This window comes from Triticum aestivum, chromosome 1D (assembly GCF_018294505.1).
Source record: "Triticum aestivum cultivar Chinese Spring chromosome 1D, IWGSC CS RefSeq v2.1, whole genome shotgun sequence".
Taxonomy (NCBI): domain Eukaryota; kingdom Viridiplantae; phylum Streptophyta; class Magnoliopsida; order Poales; family Poaceae; genus Triticum; species Triticum aestivum.
This window is the reverse complement of record NC_057796.1, coordinates 486,568,430-486,578,680: the sequence shown is the minus strand read 5'-3', so window position 1 is coordinate 486,578,680 and position 10,251 is coordinate 486,568,430. Positions and strand designations below refer to the sequence as shown.

The window sequence follows — 10,251 nt, the reverse complement described above, 5'->3', positions numbered from 1 at the left end:
TAGGAGAGGATGCCCAGCTATATATTATAGCTCCCGCTTTGCTGGCAATGTACGTTAGAGATAGAAGAAGTTTGAATATTTTGCATACCTATATGAATAGAGAATCTAGAAAAGATTCCTACGTCAATACAGCTAACCATTTGCACGTGTCGTCTTTATGGAGATAGAGCTGGACGTTCAAACAAGCTAACCATTTGCATGCTATATACCGTTGGTGCATAATTCTATTGGTGAGCTAGCTGCGATGGATAAGATTTTTTTATTTGTACTTTTAAATTTGGAACTCATCGGATATTGTTCACCAAAACCACCCAGAAAACACAAACCGCACAACGGCGTGATGATACGGGAAAGGAAAGGAAAAGGTCGGAGAATCCAAGCTATGCATGCAGCGGGCAGTGGCCGTTGAGAAAAATATCAAATTAAATTTACAACACAGCAAAATTAGAACAAAGCCTACGTTGAATAATATTTCCTCTTTGCTCAAAAAGTAGGCGTACAAGTTTTGTCTGAAGTCAAATGATGCGGCAAAGTTTAACCAAATTCGTAGAAAAAACCACCAACAAATACAGTACTACTCCCTCCGTTCACTTCTATAAAATGTTCTAACATTTTTCTGAAATATCCAAAACATCTTATATTTGTTAACATAGAGAGTAGTAGATAGGTATAACGTGAAAATAAATTTTATCATGCATTTAATGATACTAATTTTGTTGTTGCAACTGTTGATAGTGTTTTGTGTACTACACAAGCAAAATTGTTGTAATTTCTTCTTTTGAAACATGGAAGACGTACTGCACAAGCGGAATTCTTTGGAGGTGGAAAGTGTAGGGGCATTCGTATACTCTTCTATGAATAAATTTAACGTCGTTTTAGTGCAGATAATGTATTACTTTCTCAACGTGCATTTTATTTGAGGATGCCATCATTTCGATGCAGATAACTGCAGAGTTTGAGTCGTCAAGCTCGATGTCTCGATGTGGTGTTGGAGCTTCAATCTTATTCGATGATTCGGTTAAACCGAAGTGAAGGAGTTTCGGTGCAGAAGCTGTGCCGGTGCCGATCTAACCATCAGCTGGTGATGCCATCGAGCCGCTTCGCCTACACAGAGGGACTTGTATGGGCCACCAATGACAGAGTCGAATCCGACAGATCTCGGGTAGGGGGTCCCGAGCTGGTAGCCTTGGCATTATGGTAACAGAGACACAAGATTTTACCCAGGTTTGGGCTCTCTCTAGGAGATAACACCCTACGTCCTGCTTGCATTGTATTTATAAAGGGGGTACAGAGTACAGGTTGATCTACCTTGAGATCTTAGGTGAATACACCCCTCAGCTTATATAGATATCGGGGGTACCTAGTGTTACACATAGGTCGGTTATATTTGAAGATAAATGTGTTGAAGATTGCATTCATGCCTTGGAGTATGCGCCAAGTCATCGAAAGATTCCATCTTGATTCCCCTAGGGGGCCTGATGAATGTGGCCCAATGGCTGGTCATTTGGGGGTCCACGGCTCGGCCCACGTCTTCTGGGAGCTGACGTGGTTAGCACCCTCCCTTATCCAGGACACCATCACTGGGTAACACCAGAGGCGGCGGCAGATAATGTCACCTCTTGGAAGCTACAATAGAGCACACATATGGAGAGTGTGATGCTTACCTTCAGTTTACCTTCCGACCGAAACGCCAACGGGAAGGGGTTGTTGCTAAAAAACGACATCGAGAATATAGCTTCATCAAAGCTGATGGATGAGCAACATGGTCCATTGGAAAGGGAAGTGAAAAGACAACATGAGTTTTGTCGCAAAATCTTGGACTTGTGTCTGAATTAGACATATTAGAAGCTGGTGGGTCACAAACTGGCAAGAATTTTCTAGATGGAGAGTTTGATGAAGATCTAGAAGATGAAAATCAGATGGAAGATGAAGATATTAATAGGAGGACTGAGGGTACTGAACTTAATGCAAAAGAACAAGAAGACCAAGAACAGGCTGAGTACACGGTAAGTCAGGAATCCTTTGGTACTAAAGTAAAGAAAGTTGAGAAGGGAGGAATTGATGATGCATAAGGAACTGAGGCAATTAGGAGGTGTGATAGACTGAAGGACATGGAGGACCAAAAGATATAGTATTTGGCTATGTATAAAGGGCTGCTAACAAAGATGATTATGGTGAGCAAGTCATTCTCACTTACAGCTACAAGGAAGATCCAAAAGACTTGACGTATAGTCCAAGACGTTGGATTTGTGGAGAACGATAACTCCCCATACGTAGCCGACTAGGATCTTGTAACCCTAGGACCCCAATACCTATATAAACCAAGGAGCCAGGCTCGTAGGAAACACATTTTACAATCTCATGGTACCTTACTTGTACTTTGTATTCACTCCAATGCAATAAACACAAGCAGGATGTAGGGTATTATCAACTCAGAGAGCCCGAACCTGGCTAAAATCTCCATGTCCTTTTTTGAGATTTAAAATCCATGTGTGCTTGTTACCCCACATTCCAAGACATCTAGCTTAGGATCACCTACCTTGAGATATTCTGGATCTAGCTCTGTCAGCGATGGCCCATACAGGTCATGCTAGGTGATCTCGCGGATCGAGTTAAGATCAATGAGTAGATCGGTTCCAGCAAGATCTTTATGTCAGGACAGATGTTTGTCTTCGACGGTGTCACCCTCATCGCCAACTCGGATGGTCACCTCGGCCAAGTCGAGTCTTTCACTCCAGACCGGACCATCAGGTTCGACAACACCACGACGCGCTACTCTTCACGAGAGCTTGGTGTCGCACCAAGTCAAGGAGCAGCACGAGCCGCTTGACCCGAACCCAATGTTAGATCAGGCTCAGGACGAGTGTGAGAATGTTCTTCCGGGGTCAATCCCAAATCAGACCCGGAAGCCGCTCCCCATGGCCCAGAGGCCAGATCAGGCTTTGACTGAGCGTGAGAGTCCGAGGTCGATGTCAGATCAGATCTCGAGGTTGCTTCCCCTTGTCGTGATTTTGGATCAAGGTCAGGGGGAATATTTGGACTATTCCAAGGTTGATGTCAAGACCTCAAAGTCATCTCCCCCGATCCCAACATTGGGACTGTTAAACTACCGATTCTGTTGTAACTTGTACGCCAAGTAGGTTAGCTAGAGATATATCCTAGCCAGCTGTAGATTGTGTTTAAACCTGTATTTAGTTGTGATCCTTTGAGATCGATCTGTACTTGTATTCTCCCTATAAATACATGACCAGGGCGCCCCAGGTTTGGTGTGCCGAACTGCCTAAATCTCTCGTTTCACATGGTATCAGCCCATGCTCTCTCAATCTGAGATGTCGACGACTTCCGGCCAATCCTCCTCCACCACCATAGCCTCCACTAGTTCCGCCCTCACGTCTCTCACCGCTGGCGCCCTAACCACCAAGTCCCTTGGCGTCATGGCCTCCACCTCACCATCACCATCGCTCACCGGCCTCGTCACCGTCAAGCTCTCCCATGACACCTATCTTCTCTGAAAGGCCCGGATCCTTCCCGCGTTGCGTGGCGCTCATTGGATGTCCATCGCCGACGGTTCTGAACCGGCCCCTGACAAGGTGATTCCCGGTGCTGACGGTGCTCCGCCGGTCCCCAACCCCGACTATCTCGCTTGGGTCACCCGGGATCAGCACTGCCTCGGCTTCCTCCTGTCCACGCTCTCCAAGAACACCCTCCTTCAGGTGTTGTTTCTGCCGTCCTCGGCGGCGGTCTGGAGCACACTGGAACGGACGTACGCGACCCGGTCTAGGGCGCATGTGATGCAGCTTCGTCGTCAACTCGCCACCATCCAGAAGAAGGAGATGTCCATGGCGGATTACTTCACCAAGGTGAAGGGCCTCACCGACGCCCTTGCAGCCGTCGGCAAGCAGCTGGATGAGGAGGATATCATCATCTACCTCCTCACCGGCCTCGACTCCAGCTATGATCCTCTTGTGACCTCTGTCACCACTCGAGCAGAAGCGATCTCTCTCAACGACCTCTACTCGCACCTGCTGGACTTCGAGATTCGTCATCAACACAACGATTACATCTTCCAGCTCCCTGGCTCTGGTGGCCCCTCGGTGAACAACATTAGCCGCAACCCTGGGGGCGGGAACGGCAGCGGCGGCTCTGGTGGCAACCGCGGCCGCAACTCTGGCGGAAACCGCGGCCGCAATGGCGGAGGCGGCGACGGTGCTAATGGCGGTGGCGGTGGCAACCGCACCTGCAACTCTCCTGGCCACAGCCACAACTGTGGCGATCCCAGCCACAACCACGGCCGCGCCTGCAACGCTCCCAGTCCTAGGCACGCTGGCGGCAAGAGCGAGACGATCTGCCAGCTCTGCAAGCGCGCTGGACACGACGTCTTTGACTGCTATCGCCGCTTCGATCACTCCTTCATCCGCAAGGAGCGCTCCGCCAGCAACGTCTCCACCGGTCAGGGCTTTGATCCAGCGTGGTATCTGGACTCAGGCGCCACCGACCATATAACCGGTGATCTGGACAAGCTCACCATGCATGAGCGCTACACCGGCAAGGATCAAGTCCATGCAGCGAATAATTCAGGTATGCCGATTTCTCATATTGGTACGTCTCAAATTCGCACCTTACATAGACCTCTCATCCTTAATGACGTTCTTCATGTCCCACAATCCACACGAAGTTTGCTTTCTACCGATAAACTTGCCAATGATAACAATGTTTGTGTTGAGATTCATCCTACTTTTTTCCTTGTCAAGGATCGGGCTTCGAAGAGGGTTCTTCTTTGAGGGGGCACTGATGGCGGCCTCTACCCCATCTCCGGTAGTCATGGCAGGACACATCAAGTTCTCTCCACCGTCAAGCATACCCATGCACGGTGGCATCATCGTCTAGGCCATCCAGCTTCTCCGGTGGTGGACAAAGCACTTTGTCGTCAAAATTTAGAGTTTCTTCGCGAGTCCAATAAAAATAAAATCCCTGTTTGTGATGCTTGTCAACAGGGAAAGTGTCATCAACTTCCCTTTTCTAGATCGAATAGGTCATCCTCCAAACCTCTCAAGCTTGTTTTCTCGGATGGGGGCCTGCGTGCACTTCTTTTGGTGGTTTCAAGTACTATGTCAACTTCATTGTCGATTATAGTAAATTTACTTGGCTTGATTGTCTCAAGTCCCGTGCTGATGTCTATCGTGTGTTCCTTGAATTTCAAGTCCATGTTGAACGATTACTTAATCATAAGATCATTTGCATGCAAACGGATTGGGGTGGCGAGTATGAGAAGCTCAACTCCTTTTTCCGTCAACTTGGGATTGAACACCACGTGTCATGTCCTCACATCCACCAACAAAACGGTTCCGCTGAACGCAAGCATCGTCATGTCGTTGATGTTGGTCTCACTCTCCTTGCACATGCCTCCATGCCACTTCGGTTTTGGGATGAAGCGTTTCTTACCGCATGCTTTCTTATTAATCGTCTTCCCACTCGTACAATCAATAATACTACTCCTCTAGAACGATTATTTGGGAAAGCACCCGACTACAATTTTCTACGCACGTTTGGCTCAGCATGCTGGCCATGTCTTCGGCCCTATAATGAGCGCAAACTTCAGTTTCGTTCAAAGAGATGTGTTTTCCTTGGCTATAGCATGATGCACAAAGGATATAGATGTCTCCACGTCTCCTTTGGTCGTGTGTATATTTCCAGAGATGTCATCTTTGATGAAAATAATTTTCCCTTCTCAAATGACACACAGAAACAAACACCTGACCAACTCCTTGATCAGATCCTTGTGTTCTCTCCTGAGGCTATGGAACGCACGGACTTGGATAACCAACATGCAGAAATCAGCACTACCTCACCCGTATCTGTTTGGACTAATCCTATTTTGCAGCAAAATCTTGCGTCATTGCATGTGCAGGAAGAGTTAGAGCATCTCCAACCGCGCCCCTAACAGGCCCTTCTTAGACGTTTTTGCCGCGCTGGCATCGAAAAATCAGCCCAGTCGCGCCCCAAGGGCCCAGTTTTCGTCGGCTCGGGCCGAAATTGGCGCCGGCGGACCCAACCCGAACCCGGCGCGCTGGGGGGCGCTCGGGGGCGCCGGGCGAATCGTTTTTGGCGCGAAAGATCCGCGGGCCCTCCTTGCCAGCGACTCGTTCTCTTCTCGCCGCTTCGTCGTCCTCATCGCCTCGTTTCCCGCGGAGAATCAATGCCAAAGCTGTCGCGTGCTGCCGCGCCGGTCAGCCTCCTCCATTGATGCCTCACGGGCGGCGAAGTGAAGGCCGGACGACGGCGTCCCCTCGCCCGCCACGCGTACACGCGGCGGCCACACGTACACGCGGCGCCTCCGCCTATATAAGCCGACCCCCTGCGCGCCGGTGACACGCACAGAGTCTCCACCGCCGACGCGCCATTTCTCCCCCTTCCTCCCTCTCCTCTCGCCGTCTCCAGTTCAAAGCATGGCCGAGCGCTTCCCAGGCGACGGCGCGGCGGCGAACGGCTTCGGCCGCCGCCACCTTCACGAGGACGAAGCTCGGCTCCTCTTCGAGGCCGAGTACCCGGTCCCGCCGGACATGCGGGTGCCCGGGGCGTGGAGAATCAGCGCCGGCGGGGTCCCGGTGCCACCACCGCCCACCGGGGCGGCGCGGCGTGCGGAGATCGCGCGTATCCGCGCCTCCCTGCCGTGGGCGGCGAGGGAAGGCCCACGGTACGTCCCCGACAGCCCACTGTGGGAGCCCTACTTCCGTCGCCGCCACGCCGAGCAGCTCGAGTCCACCAACGGCGTCTTGCCCTCAGGGAGGCTCAACTCCGAAGGCCGCAGCCGATGGTGGGGCGTGCCCGGCCGCACGCTGGAGGCCGTCCTCGAGTACATCGAGGGCGGCAACACGCCCAGGCTGGAGTACCCCGCTCCCCCGTCCTTCTCTCGCCGACGCGGGAGCTCATGGACGCCGAGGCGCATGGACCCGGGGGCGTCCTCCTCGTCCGACCGCTCGACCGGCTCTCCCTGCCTCTGCCTCGTCAAGCCGGAGCCCCAGGACACGCCGGTCAGCCATCGCACCCACAGCTCCGGGGTCCGCATCGACGACTCCACCCCCGCCTCCGGCCGCCTCATCCTCGTCAGGTTTCAAGCAACGCTACGGGGTTGATTATGAGGACACCTTCAGTCCGGTTATTAAATCTGCTACAATCTTCTTGGTCTTGTCTCTTGCAGTTTCTCGTGGCTGGATTCTTCGGCAACTTGATGTACAGAATGCGTTCTTGCACGGCGTTCTGAAAGAGGAAGTGTTCATGCGTCAACCACCTGGGTATGTTGATTCACGCTTTCCGCATCATGTTTGCAAGCTGGACAAGGCGATATATGGTCTCAAGCAGTCACCCCGTGCCTGGTACTCCCGTCTCAGCTCACGTCTCCACGAATTGGGGTTTGCTCCATCCCGTGCTGACACATCCCTGTTTGTATACAACTCTGGTGGTGTTATTATTTTCATGTTGGTTTATGTGGATGACATTATTGTCACCAGCTCATCACCGTCAGCTGTTACTCGACTTATTCAGGATCTTCACACTGAGTTTCCCCTTAAGGATCTTGGTGATCTCCACTTCTTCTTGGGTATTGAAGTGCGTCGATCAAGGGAGGATCTTGTCTTGTCTCAGAAGAAGTACACAGTTGATTTGCTCCACAGAGCAGGTATGACACGTGCAAACCAGCTACATCACCCATGGCTGTCAGTGATAAGCTCTCGCGTGAAGGGGGGTACTCCTTTGTCTTCTGACGACGTCACCAAATATTGCAGTATGGTTGGGGCATTGCAGTACCTCACATTAACTTGCCCAGATATCTCCTATGTAGTAAACAAAGTGTGTCAGTTCTTGCATGAGCCTACAGATGATCACTAGACAGCGGTTAAGAGAATTCTTCGTTATGTGCGACATTCTTCTCACACTAGACTATGTATTCGCAAGTCCACCTCGTCCTTGATCAGTGCATTTTCAGATGCTGATTGGGCAAGCTCTGCAGATGACAGGAGATCTACTAGTGGCTTTGTAGTTTTTTATGGAAGCAACCTTGTGTCATGGAGCTCCCGCAAGCAAGCCACGGTGGCACGATCAAGTACTGAAGCAGAATACAAGGCATTAGCTAATGCTACAGCTGAGATCATCTGGCTACAGTCTTTGCTAGGTGAACTAGGAGTCTATCAAGCACGTGCACCTGTTCTCTGGTGTGATAATCTTGGCGCCACATACCTCTCTGCTAATCCAGTGTTTCATGCACGGACTAAGCACATTGAGGTCGATTTTCATTTTGTACGAGAACGAGTTGCACTCAAGGCTTTGGAGATTCGGTTCATTCCTACACAAGACCAACTGGCGGATGGCTTGACGAAACCTATTGGAGTACAACAACTACGGTTGTTTAGACACAATCTCAACTTATCCGATTGTGATTGAGGGGGGGTGTTAAACTACCGATTCTGTTGTAACTTGTACGCCAAGTAGGTTAGCTAGAGATATATCCTAGCCAGCTGTAGATTGCGTTTAAACCTATATTTAGTTGTGATCCTTTGAGATCGATCTGTACTTGTATTCTTCCTATAAATACATGACCAGGGCGCCCCAGGTTGGGTGTGCCGAACTGCCTAAATCTCTCGTTTCACAGGGACAGGACCAGGAGGAACGTGAGAAACTTCTTCTGAACAAGGTTTTTGATCTGTTTCAGAAGCTCGAATCATCGGACGACCCGATCTTAGTGTATGATCGGATCCGGGAGTCCCTAGAAGGGGTCGGATTTTTTGACCCACCCACCACCCATCTCGTTGCTAACATCGAAGACCTAACCGATGTCCTCGAAGGTGCCACCGATGACACTGAAGACATGTAAGAGGAGATCGGCGAGTCCTCGGTGATAGACTTGATGTTGAGCGTGGGGAGGTGGGTCTGGAGCATAGCCCAGGCCTGGCATGCTTTCTCGGCAACCGATGACTTAGCTTACTCCAAATACGATAAGGAGTACGGTTTCTATGAAACACGTCACAGTGGGACGCTATTCGTGGTCGCGGGAACCTAGCGGCGACGTATCCTCCCAGCTTCTCAGATCAGGTGATGTCGCATGTCTTCCCGCCGAGCTTCAAGCTAGTGAAGTGCGAGAACACAAAGTTCCTTTGTAGCTCAGGCTACATGGGACCTCTTATCCTCAATCCTCCAGACTTGCTTTGAGATCCGTACTCTCCAACTAACTTATAACAAACAGATTTCTCTTTTTTGTTTCTCTAAAATGAAACAACATATGAACTTCAAACTTTGCAGATCGAACAAACATTAGAACATCAATGTGTGAAAAAACTTTCAGATTTTTTGGTCCGATATAAATATACAAAATGAGATTTTGTTTGACTAAAAATATTATTTTAAGTATTTAAAATGCATGAAAAAATCTGAAAGTTTTTTCCCAGATTGTAGTTAGAATGTATTGTTGTTCTGCAAAATTTGAACTTTATATGTTGTGTCATTTGAGAGAAACAAAAAAGACAAATGCGTCTGCACGGATCGCGATGCATAAATGGATGGCAAAGATAAGGGATACCATGTAGTCTGAGCTACAGAAAACCACACTCGAGGGGTGCGAGAAATATGACAGGTCGACAGATACCTACTTTTGGAACAAGGATTACATCCTAGCGGTCCATGTGATTGGCGACAATTTGCACACCATCAAGTACGTACCCCTAATGCTAAAGAGTTCAGCCCGGCATTGGCGGCTTGATTAACACTTGGGCAGCTTTGCAGTCCGACTTCGTGACAAATTTCGAGGGCACACATGTTAAGGGATCGGTTAGAGATGCTCCATGGCACCCATCCGAATATATTTGGCACTGACGCTGCAAGGCGGCGATGTCGTTCTTTCCACCTGTACTACCATTTCCAAGATTATCCACACTACACATGATAAAAAAGGCTGCGTATGTATTAGCCCAATGCATTTGCTACAAGAGAAGTTCATCAGCACGTAGTATGTACTACTTGGTCAGCACGGGCCTGCATATGGAGTATATACGCATGGCTGCACATTTGTGTGCTGTCATGGTAAAAACAGCAGTGGACGTCGCTGCTGATAGAGTTGATACACAATGCACTGTTGATCTGGGCTATCCTTGAGATGTATACTTGTTTGTCAGATTGTTGCAACTTGCGAGTGCCGACTGATTGTTTCCACTACACATCTTCCCGTCCAGCTGCAGGAACACTGACTCGGTATTCTTCATTCTG

At 49.6% G+C, this 10,251-nt stretch overlaps 1 pseudogene; it reads left to right on the top strand.

The window, feature by feature from the left end:
• The first annotated feature begins 3,899 nt into the window (after nt 1–3,899).
• On the top strand, nt 3,900–4,038 carry LOC123183796 (uncharacterized; annotated as a pseudogene).
• The last annotated feature ends 6,213 nt before the right edge of the window (nt 4,039–10,251 follow it).